Source organism: Lithobates pipiens, unplaced genomic scaffold, assembly GCF_037356315.1.
Source record: "Lithobates pipiens isolate NorthernLeopardFrog02 unplaced genomic scaffold, aLitPip1_a1.2 Scaffold_16, whole genome shotgun sequence".
NCBI lineage: Eukaryota > Metazoa > Chordata > Amphibia > Anura > Ranidae > Lithobates > Lithobates pipiens.
In genome coordinates this window covers 406425776-406439451 of record NW_027507748.1, presented here as the reverse complement: position 1 = coordinate 406439451, position 13676 = coordinate 406425776, and positions in this window count along the sequence as shown.

Sequence of the window (13676 nt, the reverse complement as noted above, 5' to 3'; positions counted from 1 at the left end):
AAGAAAACTTTACAGATGTCCTCCCAGCTGAATAGTCTGAACCAAACAATACAGCAGAGGTAGGGGGTACCCACTGTTGAACCAGCCACAACTACATACTGCAGGTAGGAGAAAGGAACTAGAAAGGGAGAAATCATTGACAGGTGTCCCAAATTTGCCGACAGGTTGCCTGACAGTTCTGGGAGGGGCAACAGGAGTCAGAAACGAGACTAAACAAAAAAAAAAAAAGCAAGACCCACAGCAATTAGCTACATCTGAAACCAAGCAGTCAATTGAAGACATCCAAGCACCAGAAAAACACAACAGGGAGAACAAAGGTGGAGAGCGTGCAGAGAGGCAGTTAACCACTTGACAATATTAGGAAAGGGCTCTAACAGCATCATGTCACACAACAAACAGAGTTGGGCCAATGAGGCCAGCCAAAGTTCAGCAGACCAGTCACCCTGGAATAAAATGCCAAAGCTACAGGAGCTGGATGTAGCCCTGTAAAAACTCAAGCTGGTTGTTCAAAAATTCCTCCATTCATCAAAGAATGACCATTAAAGGAGTTCAAGAAGGACAACCGCGCTTCCAAGTCATCACGCATAGGAGCCGATCATTGGTATGTAATGACGTGTAACTGATATACATTTCATAGATGCCCACAGAAGGCACTGCCCAGCAGAAGTACGTGGAATGTGAAAACAAATGGCCCAAAAAGGTTGAAGCTGCTACAGCCATAGCTTCCTAGAGTCCCTTGGTAATTTAACCAAGGAAAGAAGCTATTTAACACCAGGAAGTCAGCAGATCATCCTCACAATATCAATCTCAATGCCCGAAAGCACAGAAGATGTGCGGGACCTTCCATGTTGGTGGGATGGAACAATCGCAGAGTACAGGAAGGAAGCAAAAGGCAGATTCGATGTCAGCCTTCACCAGAAGGGTAGAAGCTGCTGTATCAAAAGTGGAGTATTGGTCCCAGGAATGCTCTTGATCAATCTGCCATTAACTGACAATCATGCAGGGAAGAAAGTTTTGTATAAGTGTAATATATATATATATATATATATATATATATATATTTTTTTTTTTTTTTTTTTGGTTACCACACCAAGAGAGAAACCCTGAAGGAGCGTTAGGGGTGGATGAAAGGGATACAGAGTATAATGGCAGTTATATTCTTATATTGGGCAGTACAGCATCAGATTGCTTCAGCAAACTCTGGCCACATACCACTGTAACTTTTTGGTGCTCTGCTCTCTCCTTTTCTCTCTCTGCAGCCTCCACACTACATTTATCCTTGCTTTGTTGCATCAGCCAATCACCAATCTCCAGACCCAGCCAAGTTGGTTGCCCCCCCCCCCCCCCTGCACTGGAGACACTACACAGATGAGCATTGCAATGTGGTCTCCTTCAAGATGGCAGCTACACTTCTCCATCAATGATTTTTCACTTTAACCCTGTCCACATTGCAGAAGGATAATACAGCAGAAACAAAGGAGGAAGTTCCACAGCAGTTATCAGCTATAGTCCAGGTCACACTTGCACTCATTAGGAACCTGAGTACATAAAAACAAAAGCATTCTCGTGTATACTGTATATTTGTCAGTTAGGTACTCCATTTTATAGAATGATGAGACTGAAGTATTTTAGCCTCTGAGACCAAATATCCCTTTGCAAATGCAAAGAGACCTCTGGTTAGTGCACTGTAAAATTGCAAACATTATTAGCAGTTCCTGCATTAAACTCTCACTAGCTTGTGTAAAGTTTCTCTCTTACAGACATACTGTATGTTCTTTATATTGGATTCAGTTTTCAGTAGTTATGGTGCCAGCTGAATTGTGGACACACCTAAAATATAGAGCATACAGCATCCAAGAAGTGTCTAGTGCTCTGCCAAGCCATGCAATAGTATTGAACATAGAATAACTTTATTTTGCAAGCAAAATGTAATACGTTTTATTAGGTTGCATTGCACTGGTATCATTGTAATGTCTCAACAGCTTTTAACTTCACCCCAATGTTTTATAAACCAGCAAAGGGAAACATAACTCACCTCCTGTATTTTACAGTATGCAAGAGTTCCCAAACATTTTCCTAATAAAGTAGAAAGATGAAGTTTGGAACAAATGTAACCTACAGTATACTAAGGCTCCATTCGCATCTAAGCGTTTTTGGGTGATTTTCTGCTCCAAGCCTCAGCTCTAAAAATGCCCAACAAGACAAATCCCATTCATTTCAATGGCCCCTGTTCACAGCTGAGCACGCTGTCGCCTTAAGCAAAAGGTCAGTCTCTCAAAAAGTACATGAGCTTCTTTTTTGGCAGATTACAGTTTTACTGTTTTTCATTGGTCACTTGTCAACTCAAAAAAGCCTTTAAAAATATCAACACCTAGGAGTGAACGGAAGCTGGCCATACAACAGTAGAATATCATTCAAAATTTTTCATTTTAAGAATGTTTGTTCAAACTTCTAATCGTTAGTGGGGTCAAAACAATGTTCGTTTTCAACTTCAGTACTAAGAAAAAAGGTTGGAAATTTAAACTGATTTATAACAGTGTACTTGATTTTGGTTTGGGAATGTCTATTCATTCTAAAATGGAATGTTAAAAGCTAATTCAATTTTGTCCTTGACTGACATATACATTATGGTACATTCCTTTGACGACTATTGACCCGTCCTAAGGGTATCCTTCAATATGTTAAAGCTTTTATTCTGTAATTTGTTATGCCTCTATTGTTAAAACGCCTGTTACCCCGAACACTTTATATTCCGAATATGAGCGCCTGTTGTACCATGTACTTGTATGGGAAAGTATCCTGTTCTCTTTGTATTACTTCCTTTATGTGAAATCCCTGATGTTCCTGCCAGTCCTTCTGCTTTCCTATTAAAAACTGACAGCACTGGAGGCTCAGAGTGCTGCTGCTTCACCCCCAGCTCTTATGCAGCTGAGAACAGAGAGAAATGGATATTTATAATTCTCTTAATGGGTTGTTTTACAAGGTGATCATTTACTTAAGACTTTAATTCATTGTTGATTGGTAATGGATAGTGTAAATTAGATTTTTTACATTTTAAACACAGGTATCAATTGGCTTTAGTATAAAATCACACAAATAGGAAACATAAGGGAAATACAAAGACAATGAATATCAAAAGAGCCAATTTCCCTAAACTACAAACCTTCCTAGAAGGCATAAATTGGGATAAAATTTTAGGAGCAAAGAACACGGAGGAGAGATGGGTTTGCTTTAAGAGCATTATAAATAAGGGCATTAGCCAGTGCATCCCATTGGCTTAACTCCAATGTTAAAATGCATATAAAAGCAAAAGAGAAAATGCCTTAAAAATATACAAGGTTGTGGGATTATCATCAGCATTCAGACTTTAAAGAATGCAACAAGAAATGTATGGGTGCAATTAGGGTGGCTAAGATAGAACATGAAAGACGTATAGAGAAGGAGAGCAACAAAAATCCCAAGAAATTGTAAGAGAGAACAGACCATATTGACCCCATAAAGAATGAGGAAGGACATCTGATTACAAAGGATGGGGAGATGGCGAAGGTATTGAATTTATTCTTCTCCTCAGTCTTCACAAGGGAATCGGGGGGCTTTAGTAACGAAAACTGTACCCTCATGACTACCAGAGGACAGAATTAGAATTAGACTTGGGAAACTTAGCATTAATAAATCACCAGGACCAGGTGGCTTGCACCAGAGGGTACTTAGGGAACTCAGTTAAGTAATTGCCAGACCATTGTTGCTAATTTTTACTGACAATGTACTGACTGGAATGGTACTAGCTGATTGGAGAAAAGCCAATGTAGCACCAATATTTAAAAAGGGCCCAAAATACATCCCTGGGAATTACAGACCAGTTAGCCTAGCATCAATAGTATGCAAGCTTGGATGGGGGATTATAAGATTTTAGTTATGAAAACTGTATCATTAGCAGTAATCAGCATGGATTCATGAAGAATCGTTCTTGCTAAACCAATTTATTAACCTTCTATGAGGAGGTGAGTTGGCATCTAGATAAAGGAGAGCCCATAGACGTGGTGCATCTGGATTTTGCAAAAGCATTTGACATAGTTCCCCATAAACATTTACTGTACAAAATAAGGTCCATTGGCAAGGACCATAGGGTTAGTACATGGATAGAAAACTGGCTACAAGGATGAGTTCAGAGGTTGGTGATAAATGGGGAATACTCTGGATGGTCAGGGGTGGGCAGTGGGGTCCCACAGGGGTCCGTGCTGGGACCAATCCTATTTTATTTGTTCATAAACAACCTGGAGGATGGGGTAAACAGTTCAAACTTTTTATTTGCGCACAATACTAAGCTAAGCAGGGCAATAACTTCTCCGCAGGATGTGAAAGCCTTGCAAGAACATCTGAACAAATTAATGGGTGGGAAACTACTTGGCAAATGAGGTTTAATGTAGAAAAATTTAAAATAATGCATTTGGGTGGCAAAAAACGAAATGCAATCTATACACTAGGGGGAGAACTTGTGGGACACTCTAGGATGGAAAAGAACCTGAGGGTCCTAGTAGATGATAGGCTCAGCAATGGCATGCCATGCCAAGCTGCTGCTTATAAAGCAAACAGAATACTGGCATGCATTAAAAAAGGGATTAATTCCAGGGATAAAGCGATAATTCTCCCACTCTACAAGACTCTGGTCCGGCCGCACCTGGAATATGATGTCCAGTTCTGGTCACCAGTCCTCTGGAAAGATGTGCTGGAAATGGAGCGAGTGCAAAGAAGGGCAACAAAGCTAATAAAGGGTTTGGAGGATTTTAGTTACGAAGAAAAGTTGCGAGTACTGAACTTATTCTCTCTGGAGAAGAGACGCTTGAGAGGGCATATGATTTCAATTTACAAATACCATATTCAGTGGTGTATTTAGGTTTTGTGCTGCCCTAGGCCTGACTAAACCCGTGCACCCCTGTCAAGGACATGGCCATTGCAGAACTGGCAATGTTGCCCAGAACCTACATGGACGCTCACATAGGGTTCCGAGACATGCACGAGCGCGCGCTGCGCATCAGCGAGCACTGTGGCACGCACACGCAATTCTGTGTGTGAGCGAGGGTGCACAAGTGCCGTGAGACGCTGGCAAAAACTGCCCTATTTAAGCCAGCCTGTGACTACAGGTCATTACTGGATTATCTCCTCAGCTTCCCTGTGTGCCTTGTCACCTTGTTCCTGATTTGTGATTACCCATTGTTGACCCGGCTTGCCTTGACCTCGCTTCTTGATCTCCCGGTTTCGACCTTTGGCCTACATCTGTACCCTGCTGTTCCTGATCACCCGGCTTGACCTTCGGCTTGCACCTGGATTCTGCTTGTTCCTGTCTTCCGTGTATGACCTTGGCTCGCCCCTGTTTATGCTCTGGACTGACTTATCCGTGTATGACCTCTGGCCTGGCTCCTGGTTTCTCCATTTACCAAAACACAGCAAGTTCAGCTCAGCCTGCTTCAGTCATCACTCAGTGGCCAACCGTGCTTCTTTGGGCACGCACTCCCTGTTCCCAACTCCAGGGACACGCTGCACATAGCCGCAAGGGGAGCCCTCTTAGCATCTCAATCTCCATACTTTACATTGTAGCAAAGTGTCATTTCTTCAGTGTTGTCACATGACAATATACAGTGGTGTGAAAAAGTGTTTGCCCCCTTCTTCATTTCCTGTTCCTTTGCATGTTTGTCACACTTAAGTGTTTCGGAACATCAAACCAATTTAAACAATAGTCAAGGACAACACAAGTAAACACAAAATGCAATTTGTAAATGAAGGTGTTTATTATTAAAGGTGAAAAAAAATCCAAACCATCATGGCCCTGTGTGAAAAAGTGATTGCCCCCTAAACCTAATAACTGGTTGGGCCACCCTTAGCAGCAACAACTGCAACCAAGCGTTTGCGATAACGTGCAATGAGGCTTTTACAGCGTCCTGGAGGAATTTTGGCCCACTCATCTTTGCAGAATTGTCCTAATTCAGTTACATTAGAGGGTTTTCAAGCATGAACGGCCTTTTTAAGGTCATACCACAACATCTCAATAGGATTCAGGTCAGGACTTTGGCTAGGCCACTCCAAAGTCTTCATTTTGTTTTTCTTCAGCCATTCGGTGGTGGACTTGCTGGTGTGTTTAGGATCATTGTCCTGCTGCAGAACCCAAGTTCGTTTCAGCTTGAGTACACGAACAGATGGTCGGACATTCTCCTTCAGGATCTCTTGGTAGACAGCAGAATTCATAGTTCCTTTTATCACGGCAAGTCTTCCAGGTCCTGAAGCAGCAAAACAGCCCCAGACCATCACACTACCACCACCATATTTTACTGTTGGTATAATGTTCTTTTTATGAAATGCAGTGTTCCTTCTACGCCAGATATACTTGGACACACACCTTCCAAAGAGTTCCACTTTTATCTCATCGGTCCACAGAATGTTGTCCCAAAAGTCTTGGGGATCATCAAGATGTGTTGTGGAGTAATTGAGACGAGCTTTGATGTTCTTTTTGCTCAGCAGTGGTTTTCTCCTCGGAACTCTGCCATGCAGGCCATTTTTGCCCAGTCTTTTCCTGATGGTGGAGGCATGAACGCTGACCTTAACTGAGGCAAGTGAGGCCTGCAGTTCCTTGGACGTTGTTGTGGGGTCTTTTGTGACCTCTTGGATGAGTCGTCGCTGCGCTCTTGGGGTAATTTTGGGCGGCCGGCCACTCCTGGGAAGGTTCACCACTGTTCCATGTCTTCGCCATTTGTGGATAATGGCTCTCACTGTGGTTCGCTGGATTCCCAAAGCTTTGGAAATGGCTTTATAACCCTTTCCAGACTGATAGATTTCAATTACTTTCTTTCTCAATTGTTCCTGAATTTCTTTGGGTCTCGGCATGATGTGTAGCTTTTAAGGATCTTCTGGTGGACCTTACTGTGTCAAGCAGCTCCTATTTAAGTGATGCCTTGATTGTGAACAGGTGTGGCAATAATCAGGCCTGGGTGTGGCTAGAGAAATTGAACTCAGGTGTGGACAACCACAGTTATAGTATGTTTTAACAAGGGGGGCAATCACTTTTTCACACAGGGCCATGATGGTTTGGATTTTTTTTCACCTTTAATAATAAACACCTTCATTTACAAATTGCATTTTGTGTTTACTTGTGTTGTCCTTGACTATTGTTTAAATTGGTTTGATGTTCCGAAACACTTAAGTGTGACAAACATGCAAAGGAACAGGAAATGAGGAAGGGGGCAAACACTTTTTCACACCACTGTATAATAAAATATTTTACAAAATGTGAGGGGTGTACTCACTTTTGTGAGATACTTTAGGTTGGACTTGATGGACTTGTGTCTTTTTTCAAGCTCATCTACTATGTAATTTAGTATCTACAGTTTGTTTGCTGCTGGCAGTGTTGTTCTCTTTGAAAAACAGACTTGTAAGCAGGGCTCGAGTCCTGCGGGAACGCGTGGGAACGGCGTCCCTGCACTTTTTTCACAGCAGGAACGCCGTTCCCTTTGCAGGACTAGAGCCGCCTGAGGCTCTAGCACAGGCATCAACTAAATGGCGGACCGCGGGCCAAGTCAGTCAATGATCTGTGCGGCCCCGGCGCAGTCACGCCATTTAAGATGTGCATTCTGCCACTGCCTGCTAGATTTGTTGTCTTCACAGACACAGAGCTGACATCGGAAGAGCAGCACAGCGATGCACGGAGGGCAGGGGCTGGCCCAGTTAACTGATTGGTTAATAGAACCGCTCTGCATTCTATCAACCAATCAGTTAACTGGGGCAGGTCCCGCCCTCTGTCCATCCCTTTGCTGCACTTCTGATGTCAGCTCTGTGCCTCCGATGTCATCTGCTGTGTCCTGTGTAAGGTAAGACAGGGAAGAGGGCACTGTTATGAAGGATGGAGGGGGAAAGTATCAGAAACTGAAAGGAATGAGGAGGGGTGATATAAAAGGGAGGCAGGGCAGGAATGTGAAGGGGGGTTAGGACAGGAATGTAAAGGGGGTGCCATAAAGGGGGTGAGGACAGGTTTAAATGTTAAAACTGGCTACTTGGTCATCTCCTATACGTAATCGCATTCTGGTCATCTCCTGTAGTCACATTCTGGTCATCTCCTGTAGTCGCAGTCTGGTCATCTCCTGTAGTCGCAGTCTGGTCATCTCCTGTACGTAGTTGCAGTCTGGTCATCTCCTGTACGTAGTCGCAGTCTGATCATCTCCTGTACGTAGTCACATTCGCAGTCTGGTCATCTCCTGTACGTAGTCGCAGTCTGGTCATCTCCTGTACGTAGTCGCAGTCTGGTCATCTCCTGTACGTAGTCGCATTCGCAGTCTGGTCATCTCCTGTACGTAGTCGCAGTCTGGTCATCTCCTGTACGTAGTCGCAGTCTGGTCATCTCCTGTACTCGCAGTCTGGTCATCTCCTGTAGTCGCAGTCTGGTCATCTCCTGTACGTAGTCGAATTCGCAGTCTGGTCAGCTCCTGTACGTAGTCGCAGTCTGGTCATCTCCTGTACGTAGTCGCAGTCTGGTCATCTCCTGTAGTCGCAGTCTGGTCATATCTCCTGTAGTCGCAGTCTGGTCATCTCCTGTACGTAGTCGCAGTCTGGTCATCTCCTGTACGTAGTCGCAGTCTGGTCATCTCCTGTACGCATTCGCAGTCTGGTCATCTCCTGTACGTAGTCGCAGTCTGGTCATCTCCTGTACGTAGTCGCAGTCTGGTCATCTCCTGTACGTAGTCGCATTCGCAGTCTGGTCATCTCCTGTACGTAGTCGCAGTCTGGTCATCTCCTGTAGTCGCAGTCTGGTCATCTCCTGTAGCATGTCGCATTTGCAGTCACTGTATTTTATGTGAAATATATATATATATGCATATGAGCATATCTTTTTTTTTTTTTTTTTTTTTGGTGGGGGAGTGGATCTTGGGTGGGAGTTCCCACACTTTTTTCCCCAGGACTTGACCCCTGCTTGTAAGCATTGTAAATCATGCATTTTAGCCTACAAAAATCCAATATCTAGGATTACGCTGACTCCATCATAATGATGTATAAGCCTTATGCCGCGTACACACGACCAGACTTTTAAACGGACTAGGTCTGACGGAACGAATCCATCGGACAATTCGATCGTATGTGGGCTTCATCGGACCTTTGCTGTCTAAAAATCAGACGAACTTTAGATTTAAAACATGTTTCAAATCTTTCCGAAGGACTCGAGTCCGGTCCAAAAATCGGTTTGTCTGTATGCTAATCCGACAGACAAAAACCGACGCTAGGGCAGCTATTGGCTACTGGCTATGAACTTCACAACTTCCTCATTGTAGTGCAGTCGTACGTCATCATGTTCGAATCCGTCAGACTTTGGTGTGCTTGTGCGTAGCCAAGTCCATTCATTCGGAAAGTCCATCGGAACTCTGCCAAAAGTCCATCGGAACTCTGCCAAAAGTCCATCGGGAAGACCGTCAGACCTAATCTGTCAAAGTCCGGTCTTCTGTATGCGACATTACAGTTCCTGCCTTGGATACTAAAGGTGAGCTTGGATTAAAGAAAAATAATCAAATGACATTGCCCAATAACGGTGAGCATTTTACAGCAAATATAAATATTGGAACTTCCGCTCATCGGATTCCTCCCTCCCTCCGGTGTCACGATTGACACCTTTCGGGGGGGGAAGCAGGTTACCTGCCTTTGACAGGTATCCTTTCCCACTTCCGGGAGTCTGGCCGCGGCTGTGACGTCACCCCGGGGCTCCCTCCTCCTCCTCCTCCCCCGCCGCTGGACTAATAGGAGAGCGGAGCGGGGCCTCGCGCATGCGCATTAGGGTTCCCAGCATGAAGACGAAAGGTTACACTGCCGGGTTACCTTACCCGCAATGGCAGCATGGAAACATCAGCTTATTTTTTTTCCCGGAACACCACTTTAAGGTGTATATGTAAACACAATCACTAATATAAAAGCTTAAACTTGTTAATGTAATGTTTTTAAAGTGGTGTTGCCACCAAAAATTTTTGACTTAAAATTTTTTTTTTTTTTAGGGGGCACCCCACTTTAAATTACATTTTTAATAATTTTAAATATGCAGTTTCATTTGAATAATCCCTGGTTATCCTGCCATGCAGCTCCTTATTCAGACACTTCCTGGTATAGAGTGACAATAATTTATCTCCCAATTGTGCTGCTGTGTTTTCATCCTGTCACACAGGCTTCTAAAATAGACATGTGTGATTCGTTCCATTATGAATCGAAATTCGGACAAAATTTTAGTTATTCGGAAAATCGGATGTATACGAATTTCCCAATCACAATAGTAATAAATTTCAATTAATTAAATTATAATGTAACTAATTATCCAAATTTGAATTAGAAAATTTACTTGGATTAAAAAAATAATTCAAATTTAAAATGTAAACATATTACAATAAGTACAGTAAGGTATAAATGTGAAATAAGATGACGATTCCTACTTAGGCTGCTTTATAGAATAGAATATAAAAGAACAGAAAAGAATAGAATAGTCTATTCCATTTCTTTTCTAGAATAGGAATAACTATAATACAATAGACTAGAAAATCAAGGAATAGAATAGAACAAAATAGAATAGAGTTTAAAAGAATAGAAAATAATAGACTTAAATAGAATACATTCAAATAGAATGTATGTGATATCACTGCCCCCCCCCCCCCCCACCCATCGACACCTGCTATGTACGTACACACCAAGAGCCTGTGAGCAGGTCCCGCCCAAAGAATCATGACTAGGGCCTGCTGTGCGGCTGTGTCCAATCATAGCCCAGAGCCTTATGTTGACCATCAACACATAGCTCTGTACAGAAGGAATGATCTCTCTGTTTCCAGAGGCTGTTTCAGAAACAAAGAGATCTTTAGTAAAAAATCATCACACATTTTAGGCACACATTTAACCCCTTGAGTCCCCAAAATGTTAACCCCTTCCGAGCCATTGTTATTAGTACAGTGACAGTGTATAATATTAGAACTGATCACTATATTAGTATCACTGGTGATGTCAGTGGCAGTTAGTCAGTTCCCACTCAGTGTCAGTTATTGTCAGATTACCGGTCTCATTATAAGTTGCTGAGAACCGCCATTAGTAGTATAGAGAAGAAATCCAGCATATATATATACCATGTGTAGCGAGTGTCTGCAGCTATGAGACGTTTCTTCCCCCTCCTCCCTTTTCTCTTCACTAACTGCATGTACACAGGCTTACCAGCCTGAAAGAGGAAGAGAGCTGCCTGTCAGTTCCTGAATGGGCTTTTCACCCCCCCCCCCCCTCCCTCTCCCCACACACACACACAGGCTATTCTGTTCCTCCCCTGTGTTTCTATTGGCAGGAGGAAGAAAGACAATTAAACAAGCAGTTACAGGAACCAATGAATGTGGCTTTAAAGAGGAAGTAAACCCTGATGGGTTTACTTCCTCTTTCATTCCCTGCAAAGGCAAAGCATAATGGACTACTATGCATTGCATAGTAGCCCATTATGTGTCACTTACCTGACACAGGAGCCAGCGAAGTCACCGCTGTCCCCTGTAGTCCGCCACATCCATCTTGCTGGTGGCGTCTCGCAGCTCCCCCGCCGTCATTCGGCGAAGCCGCGATGACGTCACTCCCGCGCATGCGCACGGGAGTCGACACGCGCGGCAGCTCCATTCTTGGAAATGCCGCGCTCAGTGCGCCTGCACGCCGCTGTCTACGGCGCATGCGCCGTAGACAGCGGTGCCCGTTTTCGGGCAAATATCTCCTAAACCATATAGGTTTAGGAGATATTGCTTGGACCTACAGGTAAGCCTTAATCTTACCTGTAGGTCAAAGTGGTTTGTAAGGGTTTACAACCACTTTAACAAGCAGCAGCTGAAAAGCAGTGTTGTATATGAAGTCCCAACAGAAAACCTGCTCACTGAATTTTAAAGGGACAGAACTGCAAATCCCAGCCTGCACAGCAGAAAGAGGAGAATGATGGGAGAGACTATAAAATAATCTGCAGACCAAGGCCTCTTGTTTCCTGGATTCCCTCATAAGAACACCATCCTGTCGCTGTGTGAGGGGACTGTAATCTACCAAGGGGCACACAGCCTGCAGCTACAGCCTAGAGGGTCAGAGCGCCGCCTGCTTCCAGAAGGATGCTTTGCAGCATCGCTGAATGTCGAGGAATCAGTCGGTTCACTGGGTCAGCAGACTCAAAGTCATTGCGACAAATCTGCAGCCAGGAGAATCATTTGATTGCTCTTTGGAGGACTGCTAAATGTGTACAGGATTGGTGAGGGGGCTTTGCCTAGGAATCCTATTGCCTTCCATAAACACCACACTTGAACACTGTGCACAGACACCTGATATCCGGGTCACAAAGAGGAGTGGTATATCACAGCACCAGCTATTTTACATTGCTCTTCATCACACTGTTACATTAAGGGGACCCTTGTCGGGGGGCGTAACCGGATGTGAGCGGCGGCGGACGGTTTTAGCAAGAGCTCCGTACATCCTGAGCCTAATCCGTATCCATCCTTGCTTCATCAGCCCTGCTGGGAGCCTGATGCTGTGGCTGCATGTTCCCTGGGATGCCCTGAGGCGATCGGTGCCATTATTTTGCATTTTCTCCTCTTCAGTCAGCCGATGGAAAGGTCACCGCCGGGAGCTCGCGGCCGCCATCTTGCTGCTCCGGAGGTCCGGTAATCCGCTGGAATTGGGCCGCATCGGGAGGTAGGGGACCCCCATCCACCCTCCAAATCTACTGAGCTCTCCCCCCTGTGTGCTCCGGTGGCTTGTTCGGACCTGGGAAGTGAACGGGGAGGCCGCGGACCGCTCCGGCCTAGTGCGGCCTAGTGAGGCCTGTGAATCCCCGGTCTTTCCTACGGCGGCCGGCCGCGGAAGGTCATCGCGACCGAACAGCTTTCTGCCTGGGGGTCTGAGTGCCTTATTGCCTGCCTGATTATTGCATATTGAAGTGGCCGGGGCTGATACTGCAGTGTGCATCTGGGGGGCCTCGTACCTGGATGACTCCCTGACTACCCTCACTGTTTCTTTGTGCTCAGCCCTGCTCTTTGTCACAGCCTGGACTCAGCTGCCACTGTATATGCACCCTGGTCTTACCTGATTTTCCTAGCTGTCTGCCTCCCACCCTGCTGCTGCAACTGCTGGTTGGGGATTGCTGTGGATGGACACTACCTTTTTTTTACCGCCCGACCTACCTTGCCTGCTTGGAACCACGCAATATAGGAGGGTACTGACCTCACACTCCGATATAGCGGTAACTGCTTGCATTACTCCTCTCCCCCTCCTCCATGCCGGCAAAGAACAAAACCGCTACCCCGCACTCCAGCAAGAAGCATCTGCCGGCGCAAGCCGAACGCCCTGCCACCGTCTCAACTGACAGGCTCCACAATTTGCTAGCTGACCTAAATATGGAGACGAGACAGGGAGGCCCTTCTGCCCCGGAGGTCCCAACCTCTGGAGACACGGCGGTGATCCTACTTGCCATTGAAAATAGTAGATCCTCACTGCTGACCCGTATTGACAAGCTCACGGAGGAATGTAACTGCATACGGGCTGACCTGGACAAGTTTAGAGGCCGCCTCACAGAGTCTGAATCCCGCATATCAGCCACGGAGGACCTGACCGCTAATCATGAACACCGCATTGTGGCGTTGGAGGGCACGGTTAAAATGCTGGTAGCTAAA